We start from the raw sequence: 26,567 nt of genomic DNA on the forward strand, positions 1-26,567 counted from the left end.
TAATGTTAACCACAATCTATTTTGCTGCTTGAAGAACAGTGGTTAACTAGTCTAGATCGATTGGCAGGAGGACACCAACTAAACCAAATGTTAAAACTCATACAGACACTTTATCAGTGCTTGGCTGAACGAAAGAAGATGATTTCATTCACCCAACCACACACTCAATGGGAATGGGGGAATCTTTCCGCTGTGCTATTGTATTCTTAGATTTCCCCGCCATGAGAATACACTGATCGACACTGCAGGCTATAGCCAGTGTCACTGATCGGAAGAAAACTATTTATAATACTGACTGGTGTATAACCAATCTGCCCATACAAGGATCAAAATGTGGCCTTGAAGAATCGGCCAAATTTTGATCCATGTATGTCTAGGTTAAGTCTAAACTTAATCATAGCCTACAGATTTTTTCAGTGTCAACAACAAGGATAATAAAGCAAAGCTATTATAAGGACAAAGAGAATTGCATTGTAGCTGAAATGAGGAGCCAGGAAAAATACAATTATTGATTTATATGTTTTCAGTATTATTTCCAGTTTGTTTGCTGTAACAAAGCATGTTTCTTTTGTATCTGAAAGTATTTTGCTATTTGTGCTCATTCAATTTCCAGATGTTCATCTGAATTAGTTTTAAACACCTTCCAGAGTCCTCAGACAAGGACATTGTAGCTAAAATCATGGATGTGTTAACATTCAACTACTGGTTTGTATTTTAGGGCTCTTTCACACGGGCGGTCCGATCAGATCCGCCTGTCAGTTTTTTAAGCGGATCTGATCGGATCCTCCATGCAGCTCTATGGGGCAGCGGGTGTCAGCGGAGGTCACCTCCGCTGACACCCGCTGCCATCCGCATCCGATCCTGTGCTGAAATCTGGACGGATGGAAACCCTATTTTTCCATCCGTTCAGTAATCGGAGCGGAGCGGATCTGATGAGAGCGGACAAGCGGTCCGCTCTCCTCCGATCCCCCATAGAGGGCAGCGGGTGCTGAGACACCTCCCTCTCCGCTCTGCAAGCGGAGACGGAGCTGTCATCCGCCCGGCTCAGCGGGGATCGCGGATCGATCCCCGCTGAGCAACACGGATCCGCCTGCGGAGGCGGACCGTGTGAAAGAAGCCTGATTTATCAAGCGAGGTATCCAAAGGACCAGGCAACTGTCTATTTCAAATCAGGCTGCCTCTTATTTTGCCAGTGATACATTAAAGAAATGGGTTTTGAGATGCTGCACTGCTAAAGATAATGACATTAAATCTAAATACAAAAAATAAGGGCAGTTGTTCAAACTTACTCCATCATCAGTTATTTTACAAAATAAAAAAACATGTAATACATTACCATTTTTGCTCTCTGGAATGCATACTTTATTGCTATTTGTCACGATTCACACTGGTACGATGTGGGAAACCCTGCAATTCAATGCCGGTTCCTGCATCGCCCCAGAATCGCACAGTGGTTCACACTGAGATCAGGTAATCGCTGGGGTGTCAATGTAAAGTTAATGGCACCCCCAGATTGATTCGCAGATCGCAGTGCGAACTGTAAAATAGTGCAGGAATCGGACCGCAAAGGTGTTAACACCCGTGCAATCTGATTCCAGTGTGAACCAAAAAAAGGGTCCTGCACCATACATTTTGACATCGCATGTGATCTGCACAGCAATGTGTGCAGTTTCTTCAAGTTTCTTTGTCCCCACAACATCCCTCATTAACATACAATCCAGGAGGGCAGTTTTTACTTTTTAAACACTTTGTTAAGACAGACGGGGAAATTCAATAAAGCTACTTTGGCACTTTACTGGAGTTGATTCTTGCTAATGTGTTGTGCAAAATTATTAAAGCATCTGCAATACTTTTGATTTTGACAATGATCCCTTCCACCAATTTTGTTCATTCTGAAATGCGCCACTTTTACATTGTGGCATAATGAATCCAAAATAAAATGCCAACAGTTCATATCTTATGAAGGTAGAGCCAATTAAGCCCAACTCTCTTTTGGCGCACAGAGTGAGACCCTGGCACAGACACATTTTGCAAAATTGTCTAATGTACATTGTAGCGGTGCACCAAATTCAAGTTCTAGACAGCTATATAAATTGGGTACACACTGCAACACTTTTAGAGCATGCACAAGGCACTTCTGCAAAATCTGTCTGCATCAGTCTTTATGAATTCCAGGAACAGTGTTCAAATTAGTTTACAGCTAATAGTAAAGAACTATACAATACAGCCAGGGTTAAATATGTTAAAGTAAAAATATAGGCAAAACTTTTTTTTCATTTTGAATAGAGTAAGGGATGGTTATAACCCCTGTGAGATTTTTTTTGCAATCTGTGTCCCATTACAGAGATTTCCTTTCACTTCCTGTCCAATAGCCAGACAGCAAATAAAGGGAATTCCATGGGGACCAGTTCACCAGAACTAGTGTCCCCATTGGAAGATTTCCCCTTTATTATTTTCTTTTACTTTCACTTTCAATGATAACAGTAAACAGGAGAAATAGAGAGGGTGCATCTCCTTAATGGGGGCACAGACAGCAATACTGACAGGTGTTTTAATCCATTTCCCCTTTATCCCAAACTAAAAAAAAGTTTTGCCTTTAGTTATACTTTAAACATTACAGTCCTCTCCAAAATAACACAAAACAAGAGGAGTATATATTATGCTTCGTAAGCAACTAAAGGGCACCTTAAAAGGTAACCAGCAATTTGTAAATATGTTTTTGGCCATTTTATCTTAATGGGAAGATGTGACAAATATAAAGCAGGTGCTATCCAAATTTTACCTGCAAAAGTGGAAATACACTTTAATATATTTCACTATTTTTTTAAATTTTTTTTATTTTGTAATTTTTGTTGCACTATACAGTATGGGTTTTTTTTTTTGTCTTTTTTTTAGTTTTTGGCCCTTTTAAAGTTGAATTGTACAATATCCATTGGCCTCAGATCCTGGACCCTAGTTTGGCATTTCATGCTGAATCTATGGAAAAGGTGACCAACACAACAGAATATTGAAAACTACCATTTAAATAAGACAAACACAGATAATTTAATTTCTGGAACAGCTTACCAACTTTTCATCTTGGCAGCTGGTTGGCAGTAAATGTGCTTACTATAATGTTATTTTCCTTTTCTTTATTGTATGATTCTGTGCTCTAGCATAAGCCAGGGTCACTTTTGCTATTTCCCATGTGGTTCGCCAAGCATCAAAAATGTACTTCAATAAGATTTGTTTTATTAAGGAAAAAATGGAACTTACAATTAATGGATTCATTTTTTAGGTAGGTAATACAGTTTAAAGAAACTCCTAAAATACACCTAGTTTTGTAGTATGTACTCCTTTATTAGAAAAGCAATTATAATTTATTTATAATCTAAGAGTGTACAAGAAAAGATGAATACATATGAACACAGATTTAGTTCTTAAATAGTTTTTGAGGAACATAAAGAGGAAGTAAAGCTTCCTCTGTAACTTGTACCTATAGGTAAGCCTATGAGAAGGATTACCTATAGGTAGTGTAAATATCTCCTAAACATGCACAGTTTAGGAGATATTTACTTGCATGCAACCAGTGTCACTGGCGCATGCCCTCTGAAGGACAGCCGCCTGTGCCGTTCCTTCGGAGCCCTGTGCCGTGAAAGTCGGCTCCCGCACGCATGCACATCATTGCAGCTCCGGCCAATCAGATAGCAGGAAGACGCAAGCCCAGAAGAAAGACAGCTGAACATATCGTCCATTTCACAAGTGAGCAGGTGGTGCTGTGGGGGCTTCAATCTAAGGTAAGTATTTCATAATAAGCTAGTATGCAATGCATACTAGCTCATTATGCCTTTGTTCTTAGGTTTTTTGCTTGTTTTTTTTTTCTTGTTTTTTTTTTCCCTGAGGTTTACAATCTCTTTAACCGCCTCACATCCGCGCTACAGCCTATATACGGCTGCAGCGCGGACTTGAATTTTTGGGAGTCCCATAAACAAGCCCTCCGCGCGCTCCAGTGAGCGCGCATCGGGCAGAAGCTGTGTTGGCCGTGTCCCTTGGACACAGCCAATCACAGATCGAGACGAATGGCCAATCACAGCGGGCGTTCGTCACGATCGAGGCATCCAATGAGAGATGATCTCATATGTAAACATATGAGATCATCTGTCATTGCCTCGGTAGTAACAGACTCCCCGCACGCTCCCGCGAGCGCGCACCGGGGATAATCTGTGTTGGCCGTGTCCCTTGGACACAGCCAATCACAGATCGTGACGAATGGCCAATCACAGCGGCCATTCGTCACAATCGAGGCATCCAATGAGAGATGATCTCAAATGTAAACATTTGAGATCATCACTCATTGCCAGCTCTCCCTCCTCACACACAGACTGCAGTGTGAGGAGAGGAGAGACCGTAAGTGTAAAAAAAAGTGCCCACCAGTGATCACCAGTGCCCACCAGTGCCCACCAGTGCCCACCAGTGATCACCAGTGCCCACCAGTGCCCACCAGTGATCACCAGTGCCCACCAGTGCCCACCAGTGTGCCCACCAGTGTGCCATCAGTGTGCCCAGTGCTCATCAGTGCCCACCAGTGTGCCCATCAGTGCCCGCCCAGTGCTTATCAGTGCCGCCCAGTGCTCATCTGTGCCGCCCAGTGCTCATCAGTGCCGTCCAGTGCTCATCAGTGCCACCCAGTGCTCATCAGTGCCGCCCAATGCTCATCAGTGTGCCCAGTGCCCACCAGTGCCCACCAGTGTGCCCATCAGTGCCCGCCCAGTGCTCATCTGTGCCGCCCAGTGCTCATCTGTGCCGCCCAGTGCTCATCAGTGCCACCCAGTGCTCATCAGTGCCGTCCAGTGCTCATCAGTGCCGCCCAGTGCTCATCAGTGCCACCCAGTGCTCATCAGTGCCGCCCAATGCTCATCAGTGTGCCCAGTGCCCACCAGTGCCCACCAGTGTGCCCATCAGTGCCCGCCCAGTGCTCATCTGTGCCGCCCAGTGCTCATCTGTGCCGCCCAGTGCTCATCAGTGCCACCCAGTGCTCATCAGTGCCGTCCAGTGCTCATCAGTGCCGCCCAGTGCTCATCAGTGCCGCCCAGTGCTCATCAGTGTGCCCAGTGCCCACCAGTGTGCTCATCAGTGCCCGCCCAGTGCTCATCAGTGCCGCCCAGTGCTCATCAGTGCCACCCAGTGCTCATCAGTGCCACCCAGTGCTCATCAGTGCCGCCCAGTGCCCACCAGTGTGCCCATCAGTGCCCGCCCAGTGCTCATCAGTGCCGCCCAGTGCTCATCAGTGCCGCCCAGTGCTCATCAGTGCCCGCCCAGTGCTCATCAGTGCCGCCCAGTGCTCATCTGTGCCGCCCAGTGCTCATCAGTGCCGCCCAGTGCTCATCAGTGTGCCCAGTGCCCACAGAGCCCATCACAGTGCCCATCAGTGAGCCAGTTAACTGTGCCCATCAGTCTCACCGTGCCCATCAGTGTCACCAACGATGGCAAAAAAATTTTTCTCAGCCGAGGAGGCCTTCAATATCATAAGTGAGGGCATGGACAGGGAGCTTTCTGCTTCGGAGTCAGAGTCTGACTCCGAAGTAAATTACGAGCCGGTTATTAGCAGCGGGACGCAGACCGACTCCGACGAGGAGGAATACTGCCCGCCTGCCAAACAAAGGCGTTCTGGTGAGGAGGAGGCAGTGCCATCCACCAGCTCCGCAGTGCCATCCACCACCTTCGCAGTGCCATCCACCAGCTCCGCAGTGCCATCCACCAGCACCACAGTGCCTCGGCAAGAAAGGCCAAGCTCAAGTGGGGTGTCACCTCGCCCCCAAAGGGTTAGGACCAACGCCAGCCTTCCCTATGCCCTTCTGAACCCCCTGTGGCTTCCTCCCAACTCAGGAGAAGCCATCATCCCCCCTTTCACTGCCCAGCCAGGAGTCCAGGTCAACACGGAGAACTTTGCCCCAATTGACGACTTCCGTTTAATTTTTACGGAGGACCTGCTGACGTCCATTGTGGCCCAGTGCAACCTGTATGCACAACAATTTATCCAGAGTAACCCCACATCTTTTTATTCCCGTCCCTTTGAGTGGAGAGACCTAACGGTGGAGGAGTTCAAGATATTTTTAGGCCTCACCTTCAACATGGGACTCAATAAAAAAAAACGAACTGCAAGCATATTGGTCAACCAAACCAATCTACCATATGCCCATCTACTCTGCAGTAATGCCCAGGGCCAGGTATTTGATGATCATGAGGTTCCTCCATTTCAACGACAATACCCAGTGCCCTCCCCGAAATTCCCCAGCATTTGACAAGCTGTTCAAAATTCGGCCACTTCTAAATTATTTTTCAGAAATATTCCCTCAATTATTTACCCCAGACCAAAATATATGTGTGGATGAGTCCCTTGTGAAATTTACTGGCAGGCTGGGCATCAAACAATTCATTCCCAGCAAACGGGCCCGCTATGGGGTGAAGCTTTACAAACTATGTGACCGAGCCACAGGGTACACCTATGCCTTCAGGGTGTACGAAGGGAAGGACACCCAGCTGCATCCCCCTGAATGTCCGGACTACATGGGGTCAAGCAGGAAAGTAGTTTGGGACCTAATTTACCCTCTCCTTGAAAAAGGCTACCACCTGTACGTAGACAATTTCTACACCAGTTTGCCCCTGTTCCGAAACCTTCACAGAAAGAAGACTCCTGCATGTGGCACGGTCCGAAAAAACCGGAAAGGCTTTCCTCAAAGGCTAGTAAACACCAAGCTGAGAAGAGGGGAGACGGCGAGTCTGAGAAATGAGGAAGTTCTGGCTGTGAAGTGGAGGGACAGAAGAGACGTCTACATGTTGTCTTCGATCCACAATGACAACTATGTGGAATCCCGACGAAGGAATGGCCCAGTCCGAAAGCCAACATGTGTACATGAGTACAACTTATTCATGGGGGGAGTGGATTTCAACGACCAAATGATGGAACCCTATCTACCCACAAGACGTACCTATCATTGGTACAAAAAAGTAGCAATTTATATTTTTCATTTGGCCATATACAATTCCTACATTTTATACCGCAAATCCACCGAAAGCCCCCAACCCTTCCTTTATTACCTGGAGGAAATCTTCACAACCCTCATATTTCCAAACGGCCCACCAGAAAACATTAGATCTGACGTAATAAGCAGACTGTCTGAACGCCATTTTCCAAGTAAAATCCCTCCCACACAAAGAGACCAAAAACGGCAGAAAAAATGTAGGGTGTGTACCAAGGCAGGAATTCGAAAAGACACCCGTTATTATTGTCCCCAGTGTCCTTCCCAACCAGGCCTCTGTGTAGACGACTGTTTCCGCCGTTACCATACTTGTCTAAATTATTAGTATGGTAAACGTAGTCCTCCGCTTTCACCCCTTATGCCACTGTATGCTCCTGAAATGACCCTGGACTGTTATTCAACGACGCCTTTGCCTGCTGATTTTGTACCTATGTCTGCCTGCTCCGGAACTGACCCTGGCCTGTTTTTTGACCATGCTTCTGCCTGCTGATTCTGTTCATACCTCTGCCTGATCTGGAACTGACCCTGGACTGTTATTTGACCATGCCTTTGCCTGCTGATTTTGTACCTACCTCTGCCTGCTCTGGAACTGACCCTGGACTGTTTGACCACGATTTTTGCCTGCCTCTTGAAGTAGTGGGATTCATACCACAGGGGTCTCACATATGTGAGGGGACCAGAATTGTTTTTCTGGATGAAGAAAACTATTTTTTTTGTTGTTCTTCTTCTCAGATTAGGGTCTGGATCCCGGAGGCTTCAAAGCGATTTGGGTGGGAGAAGCCTCTACCCCTGTCCCCATTCTATCCCGACAGAGGCCCTACTTCTGCCTGCAGGACTACCATCATGCCTCTGCCTGCCGCATGCACTGACACTGGACTGGTATCCTTGCCTGGAGAATTGCATGCACTGTTGCTGACCAAGTCCCTGCCTGCTGCCTGGACTCAACTCCTGTGGACAACTGCGCTTCTAAAACTACAGGTAAGCTTTTGTTTACCCTTTGCTCAGCAGAATGTATTGTGGGGTGTAATTCATGGTAATTCATGGTATGTGCATGCTATGTGTCTTTGCATGTTGGGCCTCTGTATGTGACCTGACTGCGTAAAAGTCTCACACATGTGGTATCGCCATACTCAGGAGGAGTAGCAGAATGTATTTTGGGGGGTCATTGTTGCTATGTACATGCTATGTGTTGGAAATATCTTATAAATGGACAACTTTGTGTAAAAAAAATGCGTTTTCATTTTTTTTCCACATTTTCCGAAAGATTCTGGAAAAAAATGACATGTTCAAAAGACTCATTATGCCTCATAGATTATACGTTGGGGTGTTTGCTTTCCAAAATGGGGTCATTTAGTGGGCTTTTTCATTGTGCTGGTGCTCCAGGGCCTTCAAAAGTGTAATAGGTGGTTGAGAAATGAAAAGTGTATTTTATGCTCCGAGAACGCCTGGAGGTGCTACTTCAATGTTGGACTTCTGTATGTGGCCTGGCTATAAAAAAGTCTCACACATGTGGTATCGCCATACTCAGGAGTAGTAGCAGAATGTATTTTGGGGTGTCATTTTTGCTATGTACATGCTATGTGTTGGAAATATCTTATAAATTGACAACTTTGTGTAAAAAAAATGCGTTTTCATTTTTTTTCCACATTTTCCGAAAGATTCTGGAAAAAAATGACATGTTCAAAAGACTCATTATGCCTCATAGATTATACATTGGGGTGTTTGCTTTCCAAAATGGGGTCATTTAGTGGGCTTTTTCATTGTGCTGGTGCTCCAGGGCCTTCAAAAGTGTAATAGGTGGTTGAGAAATGAAAAGTGTATTTTATGCTCCGAGAACGCCTGGAGGTGCTACTTCAATGTTGGACCTCTGTATGTGGCCAGGCTGTAAAAAAGTCTCACACATGTGGTATCGCCATACTCAGGAGGAGTAGCAGAATGTGTTTTGGGGTGTAGTTGTAAGTATGCATATGCCATGTGAGAGAAATAACCTGTTGAATATGACAATTTTGTACAAAAAAAAAAAAAAAAAAAATTAATTTTGCAAAGAATTGTGGGAAAAAATGACAACTTCAAAAAACTCACCATGCCTCTTATTAAATACATTGGAATGTCTACTTTCCAAAAAGGGGTCATTTGGGGGTCATTTGTACTTTCCTGGCTTGTTAGGGTCTCAAGAAGTGAGATAGGCTGTCAGTACATTAGGCGTGATCAATTTTCAATGATTAGCACCATAACTTGTAGACTCTCTAACTTTCACGCAAACCAAATAATGTACACTTATTTGGGTTATTTTTACCAAAGATATGTAGAAGTATACATTTTGGCCAAAATTTATGAAGAAAAATTACTAATTTGCAAAATTTTATAACAGAAACTAAAAAAAAAAATGTTTTTTTTTTTTAAAATTTGCGGTCTTTTTTCATTTATAGCGCACAAAATAAAAGCCCGGCGGTGAATAAATACCATCAAAAGAAAGCTCTATTTCTATGAAAAAAAGGACGAAAAATTTATATGGGTTGAGTGTTGCATGACCGCGCAATTGTCATTCAAAGTGTGAGAGCACTGAAAGCTAAAAATTGGTCTGGATGGGAAGGGGGTTTAAGTGCAAAGTAGGCAAGTGGTTAAATGAGATTTGTATGGTTTTATTTAGTTTGCTTTTTCTATTTTCTCCACTTATTTATTTATTTATTTTTTATAACAGGAACGGAACAATGTTACTGAGAAGAAAAGCATTGTGATTATTATTTTTAAACATTTTATTGATCCGAACTTCTGTAAAAAAGGTTCTATTTTGGTTTATATAGGCACCAAAAGTCTACATTCCATTCATTACAGCTCAGCAGTTACAGGAGTGTAGTGACATGTCATGTGCAATTCGGGCTGTGGACTATTATCTGACAGTTATATTCACAATTATATTGTCTATCAGCTGCACAAGTGCTGGTTTGGTCTACAAAAATAAAGTAAAGAAATAAATACAGGAACAAATGTTCAAACTCTAGTAAAGAGTTTAAAGGTAAACCCATAGCAATCTAATACCCAGCAAATGACACAAGTTGTATATCATGTACCCTATGGTTTCACCTCTGAACTTTATCAATGGTATCTACCAAGTGGTAAAACTACTACCATAGCAGATACCATAACAGACACCACTCCAAGCCATCAGTATCAGTCTCCCAGTTTTACACTCTATTCAGGTGCTGACAGAGAAAGAGCTCTTGCTGTAAGATACAATATAGCAAGTATTGTCCTACACTGTATTTAACTCTGGTGTAAAGTATTTATAAACATGCATATCTATACAATTGTTACACGTCTTATATATCTTTTTAGGAGCGGTATTATTAAATAGTACAGGGATATGGCCTCAGCTGTGATCTAATTATATACAGTATTTATCAGCGTATACACGCACTGGTGTATAACACGCACTGGTGTATAACACGCACCTCAAATTTAGGAGGGAAATTTTTGGAAAAAACCTTAAATTTGAAATAAATAGCATTGAACTCAGAACTTTTTTTTTTAATCAAATGCAGTCTTACCAATGCCTGTGAATGCATCCTCATCAGCACAGTGTTCATAAATGCAGCCTCGCCAATGCAGTGTCCACCAATGCAGCCTAGCAAGCGCAGTGTCCACCAATGCAGCCTCGCCAATGCAGTGTCCACCAATGCAGCCTCGCAAGCGCAGTGTCCACCAATGCAGCCTGGCCAGCGCCGTGTCTACCAATGCAGTCTCGCCAGCGCAGTGTCCATCAATGCAGCCTTGCCAGCGCCTTTTCCATCAATGCAGTCTCATCAGTGCAGTGTCCATCAATGCAGTCTCACCAGCGCAGTGTCCACCAATGCAGCCTTGCCAGTGCAGTGTCCATCAATGCAGCCTCGCCAGCGCCATGTCCATCAATGCAGTCTCGCCAACACATTGTCCACCAATGCAGGCTCCCCAGTGCAGTGTCCATCAATGCAGCCTCGCCAGCGCAGTGTCCACCAATGCAGGGCAAAGCAACAGGCAACAGCAGCCTCGCCAGTGCCATTGCACAGAGTGGTGATATATTTAAAAAACAAAAAAAGGCCAGGCAGCGCTGAGAGGCAGAGGGGGAGGGAACCGGATCGCTGTCTATCATAGGAGGCGGGACTTCCTATGACAGCAACCGCTCGTCCTTCCTTCTGCTCGGCCCGGCCCGCCCCCCTCTGCCTCTCAGCACTGCCTGGACTATTTTTTTACTATATCGGCATATAACACGCACGTGTGTTTTGCCCTCCATTTTTAGGAGGAAAAAGTGCATGTTATATACCGATAAATACGGTATATATACATATATATACATATTTTTATTCAATCTTAATAATTTATTTATTTATTATTTATTTATTTTTTTATTTTTTTTTATTTAAAATTTTGTCATATAACATGTGAAAGTCAACAACATAAACAGCACAAGTATATTTATTTTTTATTTTTTTCTTCTCAGTCTGGTTGTTATGGGTCATTGATATGATTTTTATACTAATGTGAGTTTTATAATGCATTTCTATTCAATTATAATGGATTTTTAGCTACCATTTGTTTGCTAATGATGCTAGAGGGGCAGGGCCTACCTATGTGGGAGGTCCTGTCTACCCTGCTGTGCTATATATATCTTTAGCAAGTCACTTGGGATCATGGCTCTGATGAAGAGGGTTCTCCTTTGAAACGAGTCAGCCCCATCACCACGGATGCTTTCCAGTCCTCCTCCTTTATCAAAAAGCATCTTTGTCTTGGAGGTCTCCTGATTGCAAAAGGAACTTTTTCTTTTATGCTTACTTTCAGCATATGCTTATGAGTATAATGTATAGCAGGTTTTTAATTTTATCTTTAAAATATCTTGTGATATTGCACTAGGTTGTGCGCCCTTCTTTTGTTTTCTATGTGTTCAGTAAGGTAAATGACATATTCAGTTTATGTGGCTGCTAAGGTGCCCATGGCAGTAGAGGGCCCAATGGAAAACAGGCAGGGCAAGATGTTTTTTCGAGTTTTTAGTGCATGTGCGTGTTAGGGCCAGGTCACACTAATGATACTGTCCACTGGCAACAACTCCCCAGAGATGGGATGACTATGCATATCAGAGGAAATACCAGCCAAGCTCCATGCATTGCTCCCTTGATGTTAAGATGAACATTCCATTGCTCTGTCAGTGATGAAAACACCACAGGAAGTAACCTGTTAATTTTCCAATTATAAACTGACTGGTGATTCCACGTGAGTACTGTATTTACTCTACATTACTACCTTACTCTTTGCATGGTAATCCAGATATTGGTGATTTTGCCCTGACAGCCTACTGACTCCTACTGACCACCTATGTGTGGAGGCATTCTTCCGTCTATTGATCACTTACATTAAAGGGTATTATTTCTCCTACTGACCACAAATGCAAGGGAGACATCCAATGTAAGAGGACATTCCATAATGATGGATAACCATCAATGCAAGCAAACATTATTTTTCCTATGGGACACCAGCATGAAAGGTCATTTAAAACAAAATTTGTGCCTCTGCCACATGACTATGATTATTAGGGTGCTTTTTAATGGTGTTTATTTTTCTGTTTGGGGGGCCCCCTAAAAAGTTTTCTTTTGGGCCTTGTAAATTCTAGTCAGGCCCCTGAACCTTTTTCACAGAAGAAAAAACACTCTTGCGCATAAGTGTGGTGCCCAGCCTTTAAATGGGTGATGGTCTACTTCCCAGGGGAAAATGTTTCTGGCCTTGCTGTCCTCCAGGACTGGGGGTGTCCTTAATGTCACTAAAGAATTAAAAGAAAAAGAGGGTGCATCTGCCCAGTGCATTATCATAACTAGATGTGTTTTGTATAAAAAGGATTTCACAAGCATGTAGAAAGAAATATGCTTATGTAGGCCACTATCCCATGGCTAGACAGTCCTGGAACCAACAATCTTCAGATCATGAGGAGACCATGCAGGGGCCCCTGCTGGCTGACGTTTCAAAAGTTTACCTTCTTCCTCAGAGGCTCTGAGTTTATAATCCTATTTAGGATAATGCACTAGGCCGGTGTGCCTTCTTTTTCTTTTATTTCCCTGCACCTACTTTTTTGATCTGCCTTCTGAAGTTCCCAAACTTATAAGAATGGGCAACACATGCCCTCTCCTCCACAATGTATTACTTAGTGACTGAGGGATCTCATTCAAACTCCAAACTCTTTCAGATTTGGGGCAGGGGGGCTAAACACAAATTATCTAAATACCAGAGGCATCTGTATTCTTAATTTAATCTTGGGGTCTTTTATGTTTTTCTTACAGATATTTGCAGGGATCTATGCAGGAATCAGTGGAGTCTTGTAAAGTGTTGGCTGCTGAGTTATTGCTGAATTTTGGAGTTTAAGGGATACCTGTAATGGTTGTGCGCATTGGGCTCACGAAAAGCTGTATCCGACATCCGTTTTGTTCATGTCTCAGCCATTTAGTCATGAGAAGAAGCATAGCCACAGTGACCTTCTCCAGTTTATGCGATACACAAACTGTTAGCCGTGCCAGAACTTTCCTATCAAATCCTTGAGAGAGAAAAAAATGCAGACTCTCTCCTGCCTATTACCTGAATCCACATTTCCGTCTGGACACTCTAATAAAAATTTCAGACTCAACAGGCCTGAGAACCTCGAGTTGTAACAGACACCCTGTCCTAAATAGCTCAGCTGGGGGGGAATTCCTGAATAACTGGTTATTAGCAAAGGCTTAAAACCTTCAGAAAATGTCATAACTCATTAAATAATAACAGCACAGCCATAGTAAGGACAAATTTCCTTTCCTCCTAATTTTCAATGTTTCAAGTCAAAACACCCCTATGTCAGATCATTTGGTGAACCAATGGAACCCCTTTGCCTCCTGGGTAAAGTAAAAATAAATTAATTAATTAACCGCGCTCAGTCCAAGAAAACATATAGTCTGATCTAGATGTAATACAAATGTAAAGGCTGCCAGCACCAAAGAATCTGATTGGAATTCCTTTGACAACATCCTTGATGACGAAACGCGCCAGCAAACGTCACGCCGCAAGTACGCCCGCGCCGCGACCATCTTGCTCATTCACGCTTGGAGTCATCTGTCTATACGTGTGCTATGTTTATTTTTCTTCAATAAATGACCAACATACTGCACTATTGGAGTTCTTCTTTATTTGGAGGTCCACACCTTTTGGGGATTACGTGTATGACATAAGGAGACTTATGAGGTTGACCATCCTGTTATGCCACCTGCAATATAAGTACATCTTCTGGTGTTTTGGGAGGGGTCGCTGTGTGTCCATTCTGGTGAGGATCCTGGAGGATGTTTCTCTGCAGGCTGAATTTGACCATTCTATAATTTGAGGGTCAGATTGTTCCGGTAAGCAGTTTACTTGAGCACAGTGGTGGAGTGATTCCTGGATGTGACATCCTTTCTGGGTGTGGGATATTTATCTCTCACTTCTCCTTTCATCACCTTACCTGCAAGAGGACTTACCTGAATTGTATCATTCACTCATTGACTGTTTATTAACATTTTTTTATATTGGCGCTGCACTTTTTTTATTATATCCTAGGAAAAGTAGACATCTGAAACCTGTCATATTTATATTCATTCTGAAGTGAATTTCACGATGCACAATAATATGCACATTAGAAAACAATAAACTGTAGGTATTTAGAGTTATTAATAACTATAGAAAACTGTATCTGGAACTTGGTCATAAACGTGGTGGCATCACAGCAACCACCCTCCTGTCAACACCAACCTTGATGTAAAAAAAGTGGAATGCAACCACATTTTGGGAGCTCTCGGGTAACATCAAACCAAGGAACACCTGTCAAGTTGTATGAGAGCCAATGTAGCATCTTGATTTATTGATTTGGAATCAGGACATTGTTAAGTATTCTTACCCTCAACTCCTTTTTATTTCTCTGTTGCATTACTGCATTATTGTCTCTTTGTTTCTTTGGGACACCCTTTTTCTGTAGAAAAATGTATTTGCACCATTTTATATCTTTTCATCATTAAACCATGTTTTTAAAAGAAAAGTGTTAAACTGTCTCTATGGCGCTAACGCAAATTTAACCAGTTGCCAACCACCCGCTGCAGTTTTACTGCGGCAAGGTGGCTCAGCTGTGCGAACCAACGTAACTGTACGTCGGTCACGTGCGGGGCTAGGGGGCTAGATAGTTTACTGATCACTGTATTAGTGTCACTTGTGACACACGTTAGTTTGAGAGGCAGTTAGTGTTAGTAAGTGTCTGTCCCAGATATGTTTAACCCCCTAAGCACCCCCAGTTAACCCTTTTATTGCCCTGTCACAGTGTCACTATTATAGTGTACAGATCTTTTTTCTGATCACTGTATTAGTGTCACAAGTGACATTAGGTATCTTTAATGTTAGTTGGCGTCAATCTAGGACAGCGTCAGATTGCCTGCCGCATATTTAGTAATACATTTTAACCCATTGATTGCCAGTGACGCACACATGCACTAAATGCCACCTGGATCAATATCTTTGATCAGATCAGAACTATACTAGCGTCCCCAATAGTTTAGTATAGTGTTCCCAAAATGCAGCGTTAGCAGGATCAGCCCCGACACCTGCCAGCACATGCATTTAGCCCCTCCTCCCATCCCCTCAGAAGTGCAGTATCAGCAGATAACTGCCATTTCCAATTTATAGCACACTAAACCGTAGCATTAGCAGAGTCAGTCCTGATCTCTGATAGCACTAGCAGTTAAATTTTTTCGCTGCGGTTCAAACAGTCCTTGACAACCAGGTGCTTTTTTACCTATAAGTCACACTAGGTACCTATAAATTTATTGGCCAAAATATCCAAACAAAGTACATTAGTGAAGACTGAAGAGGCCCACACGATGCTGAGCATGACAGATGAGAGAGATGGAGAAGCCTCACTGTCAGAATCAGGCTCAGTATACAAACTTGTAGAGAGCAGCAGGACCCTAACAGATAGCTCCGATGACAGAGTAGTGGTCCCTACTTAAGGTCAGATGTACCCAACCCCATTCTTCTGTTGCTGAGGTGCAATAATTGCAGGGTTCTCTTATGTAGCAGAATGTCGGTACTAGTGCCGCTCAACCTTCTGGTGAACTAGCAAGCACCAGTGGCCTAGTACATCCGGTCATAGTCAAACTAGTACTGCAGTAACACTTGGTGACGTGGCGTGTCTCATAAGTGCAGTTCAAGCTGGTGCAATGGCTAGCACAAGTAGTGTCCTGCAGCCACCAAGAATTCAAAGACAGGTCCATAGAGCCCATAGTGTCCTTCCTGATGCGCTTGCAAATCATGATTGGAAGCCCACCACTTCTGCAGCGCCCATACTTCCCCCCATTCACTGGCCAACCTGGAATTCATGGGGAAACAGCAGATATTTACTCCCCTTGGTTTTTTGTAATAGACCCCTATATTTTTTTTTTTTTTTTAAAGAGTACCTGTCCCTACTTATTGCTATCATAGGGGATATTTGCAGTAGACCCCCTCTGTAAATCTAAAGTGATAACCCTTAAACGCTTTTAAAAATGTATGTAGTTTGTTGCCTGTGCACGGGCGTGCACAATTTTAAAGCATGTCATGTTTGGTATCTATGTACTTGGCATCATCTTTTATATTTTACCAAAAAATTGGGCAATATATAGAGTATTTGTGCATTAAATTGAAAAAACTGTGTTTTCCCCAAAAAATTGCATTTGGAAAATCTCTGCGCAAATACTGTGTGACAAAAACAATTACAACACCTACCATTTTGTTCTGTAGGGCCTCTGCTTTAAAAAAATATATATAATTTTTGGGGGTTCAAAAAAAAAAAAAAAAAGTTTTCATGTAAACAAAAAGTGTTAGAAAAGGCTTAGTCTTCAAGTGGTTAGAAGAGTGGGTGATGTGTGGCATAAGCTTCTAATATTGGGCATAAAATGCCAGGACAGTTCAAACACCCCCCAAATTACCCCTTTTTGGAAAGTAGACACCCAAAGCTTTTTGCATGTTGAGTCCATGGAATATTTTATATTTTGCCACAAGTTTGGGGAAAATTACAATTATTTTTTTGTTTTTAACAAAGTTGTCACTAAATGATATATTGCTCGCACATGCCATGGGTATATGTGGAATTACACCCTAAAATACCTTCTGCTGCTTCTCCTGAGTACAGGGATACCACATGTGTGAGACTTTTTTGGGAGCCTAGCTGTGTACAGGACCCCGAAAACCAATCACTGCCTTCAGGTTTTCTAAGGGTGCACAGGCGGTCCCTGGGTTACAAACAAGATAGAGACTGTAAGTTTGTTTTTAGGTCAAATTTGTTTGCAAGTCGGAACAGGTACATTTTTTAAGTGTAGCTCCAACCAAAAGAATCATTTTTAGTTTTTTTGGATAGCATAGGGAAGGGTTAACACTAGTGATAGACCGATATCGTTTTTTTTTTTTATTGCCGATACCGATATTTTGGTCATCGCATATCGGTCGATATTTTCGTACATTAAAAAAAAAAATTTGGAGGGATCTGGGGTCTAAAAGACCCCAAACCCCTCCTCTGCATTTAAAAGCATTCAAAATGTCAAGTTTGGCTTTTTTGAATGCTGTAATTTTTTTTAATTTGGCGCAGAGTACCCGGAAGTAATGTTTTCACCTCACTTTCTGTCCCTATGACAACTGGATTTTGAAAAATTTGGGTTGCTGTGGAAACAAGGATTGGTGATGAAGCTTCAGTGGGGACACCTTTTTGTCTATGAGAACTCCTACAGGAGTGAATTTTCCTTCCAATGCTAGATTTCTCCTCACTTGCTGTTGTCTCCCTTCGTTTGCAAGTAGGAGTAGTTTGTAGGTCGGATGTTTGTAACCCGGGGACCGCCTGTAAATTGCTTATTTTACTTCCTCACTACCTATCACAGTTCCGGAAGCCCTGAAATGTCAAGATAGCACAAAACCCACCCAAATTACCCCATTTTGGAAAGTAGACACTTCAAGCTATTTGCTGAGAGGCATGTTGAGTTCATGAAATATTTTATACTTTGCCACAAGTTTTGGGAAACTAAATGTATTTTTTTTTAAACACAAAGTTGTCACTAAATTGTATATTGCTCACACATGCCATGGGTATATGTGAAATGACACCCCAAAATACATTCTGCTGCTTCTCCTGAGTACAGGGATACCACATGTGTGAGACTTTTTGTCAGTCTAGCTGCGTACAGGACCCCGAAAACCTATCACCGCCTTCAGACTTTCTAAGGGTGTAAATTGCTTATTTCACTCCTCACTAACTATCACAGTTTCAGAGGCCACGAAATGCCAAGATAGTGCAACCCCCCCCAAAATTACCCCTTTTCGGAAAGTAGACACCCCAAGGTATAATACTCAACAAGTGACAACTTTGTGTAAAGAAAAAAAAATGTAATTTTCCCAAAACTTGTGGCAAAATATTCCATGGACTCAACATGCCTCTCAGCAAATAGCTTAGGGTATCTACTTTTGGAAAAGGGGTCATTTGGGGGGGGGGGGGAGTTGTGCTATCTTGGCATTTCATGGTCTCCAAAACTGTGATAGGTAGTGAGGAGTGAAATCAACTATTTTCGCCCTTAGGAAGCCTGAAGGCAGTGATTGGTTTCTGGGGTCCTGTATGTGGCTAGAGTGCCAAAAAGTGTCACACATGGGGTATTTCCATACCCAGGAGAAGCAGCAGAAAGTAATGGTGGCCACACAAAATATTGACACTTTGGGCCCAATGTGGACATTTTCACTTAGGGGTGTATTCACTTTTGTTGCCAGCAGTTTAGACATTAATGGCTGTGTGTTGAGTTATTTTGAGGGGACAGCCAATTTACACTGTTATACAAGCTGTACACTCACTACTTTACATTGTAGCAAAGGGTCATTTCTTAAGTGTTGTCACATAAAAAGATAAAATAAAGTATTTACAAAAATGTGAGGGGTGTACTCACTTTTGTGAGATACTGTGTATATATATATATATATATATATATATATATATATATACACACACACACACACACACACACACACACACACACACATATATATATATATATATATTGTGGCAGAGCGTTGCCCTGCCAAGGTCTAAAATGTGAATATGACTCAGAATTCTCAACCAGGGAGGTTGAGGGGCTCCAGGGAGCTTGTAACATGAAGAGGAAACTGGCTTTTCAGTTTCCTCAGTGTTTTAAAAAGTCCAGTTTGGGACCTGGAGCTTGGAGATTTCTAAGTGATCCGGGTGAGATGGAATCTCCAATCCTGGGTCCAGCTATTCAGTATAGCCAGCATAATTGGTCAGGTGTGTGCTGGGCTTTAGTAGTAACCTGACCATGGTTCTGGGCTCCCAGTTGGAGACTGGGTCAGCCAGCAGACAGGAGGTCTGTTCGTGGGGAGTCAGGAGGACTCCGATACTCTCCGGGAGTCAGTGGCTGCAGGTAGCAGCCGGAGCACATGTGTGTGTGCATGCGTGAGATAGGAGACGGTCTGAGGAACAAGGCCACAGTGAAGCGGTTAGCTTCGAGGAGTCCATGGTCTGGGGACCAGCATAAAGTGCAGAGGCACTGCTGAGGAAAAACTGCACGAGAACAAGAGAGCCAGGTGGGCTAGTATTTTGTTTTCTTACTGGCGAAGACCCCTGCGTGGGAAACTATGTTATGGACTTTGCTTATTGTTTACGTTTGCCTTTTAATAAAAGTGGGCTGCCATGCCCTTAAAATGTATACCTGACTGCAGTGAATCACCGGAGAAATGCATCTATCGCTGAGCTGATTGTCCCCCATGTTACAATATATATATATATGAAACATAAGGCAACAGCCCCCTTCCTCTCTCTTGTTTTCTGTCTTATCTTAATTTTGCAAACATGCCTGATTTGGCAGATTACAAGAAAATGAGCAAAGATGATCTGCTTGCTGAGTGCAAAACAAGAGGAATTGGCGTCTCTCAGCAGACACGAGAAAACATGACTCATGCCCTTAACGAGGATGATTTGTAGACAGACCAGAACTCAGGGGAACCTGGAATTGAAGGGGTTCCTGCTGCCTCAAAGCCCAGTGGGTTATATACCCCCTTGCATGATGGACAAACAGAGACTGACACTGGAGTATCAATAAATGTTACCTTCAATCCATAGCATGAGCATGTCGGCACCAGATTGCCTGCAACCAGCATAGTCTCTTCACATGTGCAAAATGCACTATAACGCATCATGGAGACAGATCCTTTGACATACCTGCAGTTTCTCATGCGCCAGGCTGCAGCTGAGAGAGAGGAATGCAAAGCTGCCACTGATAGAGAGGCTTTACAGTGGGAGGCTGACAGCTGGCATGAACTGGAGATGGCAAGGCTCCAGCAGAAGTGACAGGCTCAAATCCTCAGGTCCCTAGACCACAGGGACACCTCTCTGCCTGCTAGCCAGACTGGCAGACTTACGGTAATGGAAAAGAACAGTGACACTGACGTCTATCTTCTGTCGTGGGGAAAAAACATTCTGTCAGTACCATCTGCCCCAAGCACAATGGGCACAGTACCTGTCACCAGGGCTGTGAGGCAAGGTCCTGGGTGCTTATGTGGAGCTGCCAGTGAAAAAGGACAATGATTATTGGGCCATGAAGGATGCGATCAGCTGAAAAGATCAATTAACCCTGGACGTTTACCAGAAGCGATTTAGGTCCTTGTGAAAAGGACCTGGGGACTCTTACATTGATGTGGTAGGTTGCACCAGATGCCTTTAAATCCCTGGAAGATTTCATTGTCAAAGATCAGCTGCTACACATCTGTCCTGCAGACATCAGACAGTTTTTTTTGGAGCAAAGGCCAGCCTCTGCCAAAACATCAGCAGGACTGGCAGATATCAATATCAACACTTGGGTATCTGACCATCACAAGGCTCTCTCAAATGGCTGGAAAGGAGGGAAATCCCACATGGCCTGTGAGTCAAGTTTCTCAGCAACCAGCACTGGCAGTCTCTGGTATCATGGCAATCTCAGCTGACACCCGCAGCTGCTACAACCTTGTAAAAAATAACTTGGACATCTCAGGGCTGATCACCTGACCAGCCGTCCTTCAACTCTTCCTCTTTGCTGTTCCTCAGCAGATAAGCTTGGATATCCAACATCAACTTGCAGCCAGTCACTGTGGGCAACTGGTCCGTAACTGGTTTCCATGACACGGGAGCTGAAGCCACATTGGTCAGATCAGAGTTGATAGTAGAAAAGGACATCATACTAGGAAAGTTTCTTACCCTCACCGGAGTTGGGGGGACCCATTCACAATTACCCCATGCATATGTTTTCATTGATTGGGGTGCAGGAAGTGGGATGAGAGACTTGGGAACCTTGGATGAAATCCCCATAGCCATTTTTTTTGGTTGCCAATTTCTGTACACTTGTTTCTTACTATGAACATTCTAAGAGCACCCTGGATGTCCCCGTGGAACTCTCTGGACCTACCAAGGTACTGTGTACAGATGTTGGGTTAATATCTGGGCAGCCTGTGAATAGACAGAGGGAGGGGTAGGGTGGAGTGGAGGTATAGGGTATAGAGTGGAGACCTCCTTGCATGCACAAATATAAAATGCATGTGTATTTGAGGTTAATAATGTAATTACTGAATGTAATAATGATGTTATATATTATATAGGATGATGTACTCTGAGGATGGTGGAGGAACAGTCTCTGGCTGCAGAGCATAGGGATGGGCTAGATGGTCCTTTCCTTTGCTCTGGCCCAGAAAACCATGCCTCAAATACCCCCCAGCAGTTGTCCTTGTGTGTCACAGGATTGCTGGCTGGTACTTGTAATCCCGCAACTCAGCCAGCAGTGCCAACTGATCAAAACTTTGCAGCGTTCAGCAGGCCAACTGTTAGCTTCGCTCCTGGGAAAAGTAAACAAAAGCTTGATGAGGACAATGAGAAGCTAGGCTTCAAAGGTCTATAGACAGGAGGCTTGAAGACTGAAAGGGTTAACCAGTGGCTCAAGCTAACTTAGGGGATATGTATTGAAGATGTCACTGGATACTGATTCTTGCAGATCAATGTGAGGTTAGGGCTGAAGTGACACATCATGGTTTGTTTTACCTATAACATCCCAGCACAGTGCATGTCATGGCCAGTGGCAGTACACCTTAATTGGGAGAGCTAGGTTTGCTACTAGATTTGTTAGCTGACACTCAGGGAGTGGGCTTAGGCCTAATTCACCCTTCTTTTCCATCCAGATACATCAGCTGCTAGCCTTGCTTGTGTTATACAGTGTCTGGGTTCAGGGGAACCCCGGGAGGACACAACATGAGGTGGGCAGCAGGGTGTATCCTTCCCTCATACATTTGAGCCAACTTATCTTGCAGGAGGTGCAGACAAAAAACTGTACCAAAGAGGCTGAGGAAATGCTGCAGTTAGGGTTTATTCAGAAGTCCCACAGGGTCTGGGCGTCACCAGAAGTCCGTGTGCCCAAAAGGAATCTGATGACCAAGTTTGGTGGGACTTTGAAAATCTGAATGCCAGCCCTGCTGTTGTGGCATACCCCATTCCCTGGAACCATGAAGGGTTTGAGCAACTGGCAGAAGCCTGCTTTCTAACTGGCATGAACTTGAGCAGGGAGTTTGGGCCAACTCCTCTAATACGGAAGTCTCAGGAGAATACAGCCTTCACTGCCCAATGAGGCTTGCCTGAATTTACAGTAATGTGAGTTGGGGTTGAGAATACACCAGCCACTTCCCTGGGGGTCATGAATGGAACCTTGTGCATTTGCCTGCTTTAGGGACCTTTTGGTGTTTGGTCCTACCTAGGAATAACACCGTGTGCTCCTGTCACCAGTCTTGAACAAACTGCCAGTGCCTAGAATGACAGTTCAATGCAGCACCTGTAAGATGGACATGTCAGGGTTCAGTACTGTGAAAAGCACAGAGGAGTAGACACCCAGAGGCGTCAGCATGTAAAAAGAACTGTCCAAATTTGACAGAGGTACTGGTTGGTGCACCTGTGATGGCGGCCCCGGAATTTATCTGTCTGGCTCTGGTTCACATTGATGCCAATACCTTTAGGAAAAATGAGACACGAGAGGAATATCTCTACCTTTAGTTAGGCAGTAAGTTCCTGCTAGCCAGTTAGCATATGTCACCTCTGAACAGAGGTGTGTTGTGATCAGGTGGGTACCACAGAAGCTGCCACATTATCTTGGGGGTTACAGCAGACTGGTACTCCCCCGCCACAACCCACTTTGTTGGCCAAACAGTGTTGCTAGGGATAACAGCACGCTCCTCAGAGGGAACCTGGAACTCCAGCAATGTAGCTGGACCAGACCGCACAAAGGTGAACGCCTTGACAAGATGAACCTGTGTTGTGACAAGCAAAACTCGCAACCGTGGGTTGCATTGGAAGGGAAATTGCAGTTCCCTCCTATGCAACGACTGAAGGGGGGTGGTGTAATGGTCGTGTGCTTTGGACCCATGAAAAGCTGTATCCAACATCCATTTTGTTCATGTCTCTGCCATTTTGTCATGAGAAGAGGCAAAGCCACAGTGACTTTGCCTCTCCCTTCTCATCCAGCTCATGCAATACACAAACTGCTAGCCATGCCAGAACTTTCGTATCAAATCCTGAAGAGAAGAAAATACAGACCCTCTGGTGCCTAATACCCAAATCCACATTTCTTTAGGGGGGGGAATATTAATAATAATAAAATAATATTAAAAATGTCACTCAACAGTACTGAGTACTTTGAGTTGTAACAGACACCCTGTCGTAAATAGCTCAGCTAGGGGGAATGGCCAATACACTTTCCTGATTGACTGGTTATTAGCAAAGACTCCAAACTTTGAGTATATGTCATCACTCGTGAAATATTAACAGCCTTTTATACCTTTGTAACTATTCAGTGTATACAGGTGAATTATACCTTGCTTTTTTCAGGGCAAAGGGGCCTTCAGTTGCTGTTAATTGTAATTACTAGTTATCTCCTGATTTTGTTTAATTAGCAAAGGAAAATTGATCCAAAATGGTAAAAAATATATATTTTTTGCAGTTTACACAAAACAAATGATCCTACCCATGGCATGTATGGGCATACCACATATGTCTGCATTATTTGTTGTTTGTACCTCTATTAGGGCCAAGAAATAATAGTATGCCTTTTGCCTTTAGAGAGGGCAATTAATCCAAATCTAATGTGACTGGTTGTCGTAAAAAATATAAAATCAGGAGTCCATCCGACTGGCTCCTGATCATCATCCTGTGGCTAGAAACTGTCAGTGAAAATGCAGTGCTACAGGGTACAATTGAGCACTCTTCTGACCCAAAACAGGGATGCATGTAAGTGGCAACATGGAGGAAGGTTAACCTTTTGCTGCTACATGTTGGTAAAGTTGAAAGCTTTAGGAGCAGTAATCCAACATGAAATAACCATTGCATTTTATTTCTCTGCAGGGGTTTCCTGTATAAGATTAGACACTACTGCTATGTCTCCTTGGGAAGAGCGACTGGTCTTGTATCCGCCTAATGTAATTTTCTGCAGGCAGCCAGTAGTAAAAAGTCGGGTCCCACTTACAGCTCTGCTCTTTGCACAGGTTATGTCCAACTTTGCAATGATATCAATAATATCTGGGTTTGCAAAGGCATTTGGTGCACACAAAGTATATTATATTTTTATAGCTAGTGAAAAAAAATATTACATACATATTTTAAATGAAATTAAAGGATTTTTGCCCAGAGTTCAGCAATAAAATAAGGTTTAGAAAAAAACCTAGGGTGGGTAATAGCAAGTATACTATACTGATGCTAAACTTTATATCCTTGTTTGAACTGATGATCTTACATGAAGGAATTGATTTGGCTTTGGTGCAGAAAATCTTATGTAAGAGTTCCTAAGGAATCATATTTTTTGTATTCAGTAAAATATAATAAACAGGAGTCATTACTGTGAGTCATACTTATTCAAATAAAGAAAACATGTACTGTGAAAAATATAGGGCCTGGTGCTGCTGAATTGTTTCTCAAAATGGCAATTGCCTGGTTTTCATACTAATCAAATAGCTTCAATTCTTTCTGAGCCACTGACATAAAATAAGCATGCATCTAGTAAGGTAAGAATGAAGGCAGAACTTTTTTCCCACTGACGTATCAACATGACAGGAAGATAATTAGAATTTTTAGAAGAAGGAGGTTTGCCCCCTCAGACAACGTCCATATTTCTTACGTTACATTTAGAAAACAAAAAGTATTTAAGTCAATTGTATTTTAACATATGATTTATAAAACATAATGGGCTTTCTAGACAAAACAGAGCGGAAGCTATTTTCCTTCTAAAAGCCTCTGGTTGACACTTTGTAACCATCTGAAGAGAGAAAGAAATAAGGGTGTGAGAAGGAGATGTGTCACTGCTTTCACTCATCACTTCTGTGTGCAATTTTGTAACTTGAGCTGTTGAACTCTGTAAACAAAGGATTGTTGTTTTCAGGAAAGCAAAATTGCTTAAAGGAGCCTAGCGCTTAAACTTCTAGATGAAAATTAAATTGTAAAATAGTAATATGCAATATTCCAAAGACCAGACCTAAAACTTTTTTTTTCTTAAATATAGGTTCTTTGATTTCACCCTCTTCTGTTTATTTAGAAAACATAAGCATTCTAGTGGACTTAGTGAAAACACAAAAAAAACGGTAAAATTGTAAGCATTTTCCCACCCTTTTTTTTAAAACCCTAATTACCTGGTGGTGGGTTCTGCACATTTCAGATACTCACCCACCCAACAGATCCAGTGTTGCCCAGCTGAAATCCACTTCTCTTCTGGCAACGCTTGGTCTCACACTGCTATGTTTTGGTGTGATGTCATGCAGTCTGTTCTGGGTTCAGCTGGCACATCTCCAAATGACGCCCCACTAGGACCACATGACGCCCCACTAGGATCTTTATTGATTGAAAGGCTTGTGACGTGCATATCCCAGGAGACAAAGGGAGGACAGTGCACATTATTCACCTAGACAAATGACTTGCAAAAGGGGAAGGGTCAGACAATTTATTTAAAAAAAAAAAGGGAAATTTTTTTTTTTTAGAAAGAGAGCGAGGGATAAGGATTTAGAGGGTAAAGACCTGCTTTAACATAATATTAGTCTATAATTGACATCCTAGCCTATTCTATCCACTTAAGGCAGATACTGGATTATAAAACATCAGCAAAGCTCTTGCTATGCTGTATACAATTTTAGTCTATATTATTTGTGACACAGCTTTATTCAATTTGTAGATCATTGCTCTATACACTATTTAAACATAACTCTTTATATAGGAATCTTTACTAAAAACATTAGTATCCTATTCAGATGCCTCTGTGGTGTGTGCCAGGTATCAACAAAACACCACCACACATTTAACAATTTACTACAAAAAGTCACATGGGGATTTCACTGGAACTGATTGCATACTGTAGATGCAGAATGCAGTAACATATTTTTGGCACCGCACATACAAATCTCTTCTATTCCAATATCCTTCCAATGCTTTCTCACAAAAATAACTTCCCATGCCTAGTCCAAATGCATGTA

This window comes from Pelophylax lessonae (genome assembly GCF_965119305.1).
Source record: "Pelophylax lessonae genome assembly, chromosome: 4".
Classification (NCBI taxonomy): domain Eukaryota; kingdom Metazoa; phylum Chordata; class Amphibia; order Anura; family Ranidae; genus Pelophylax; species Pelophylax lessonae.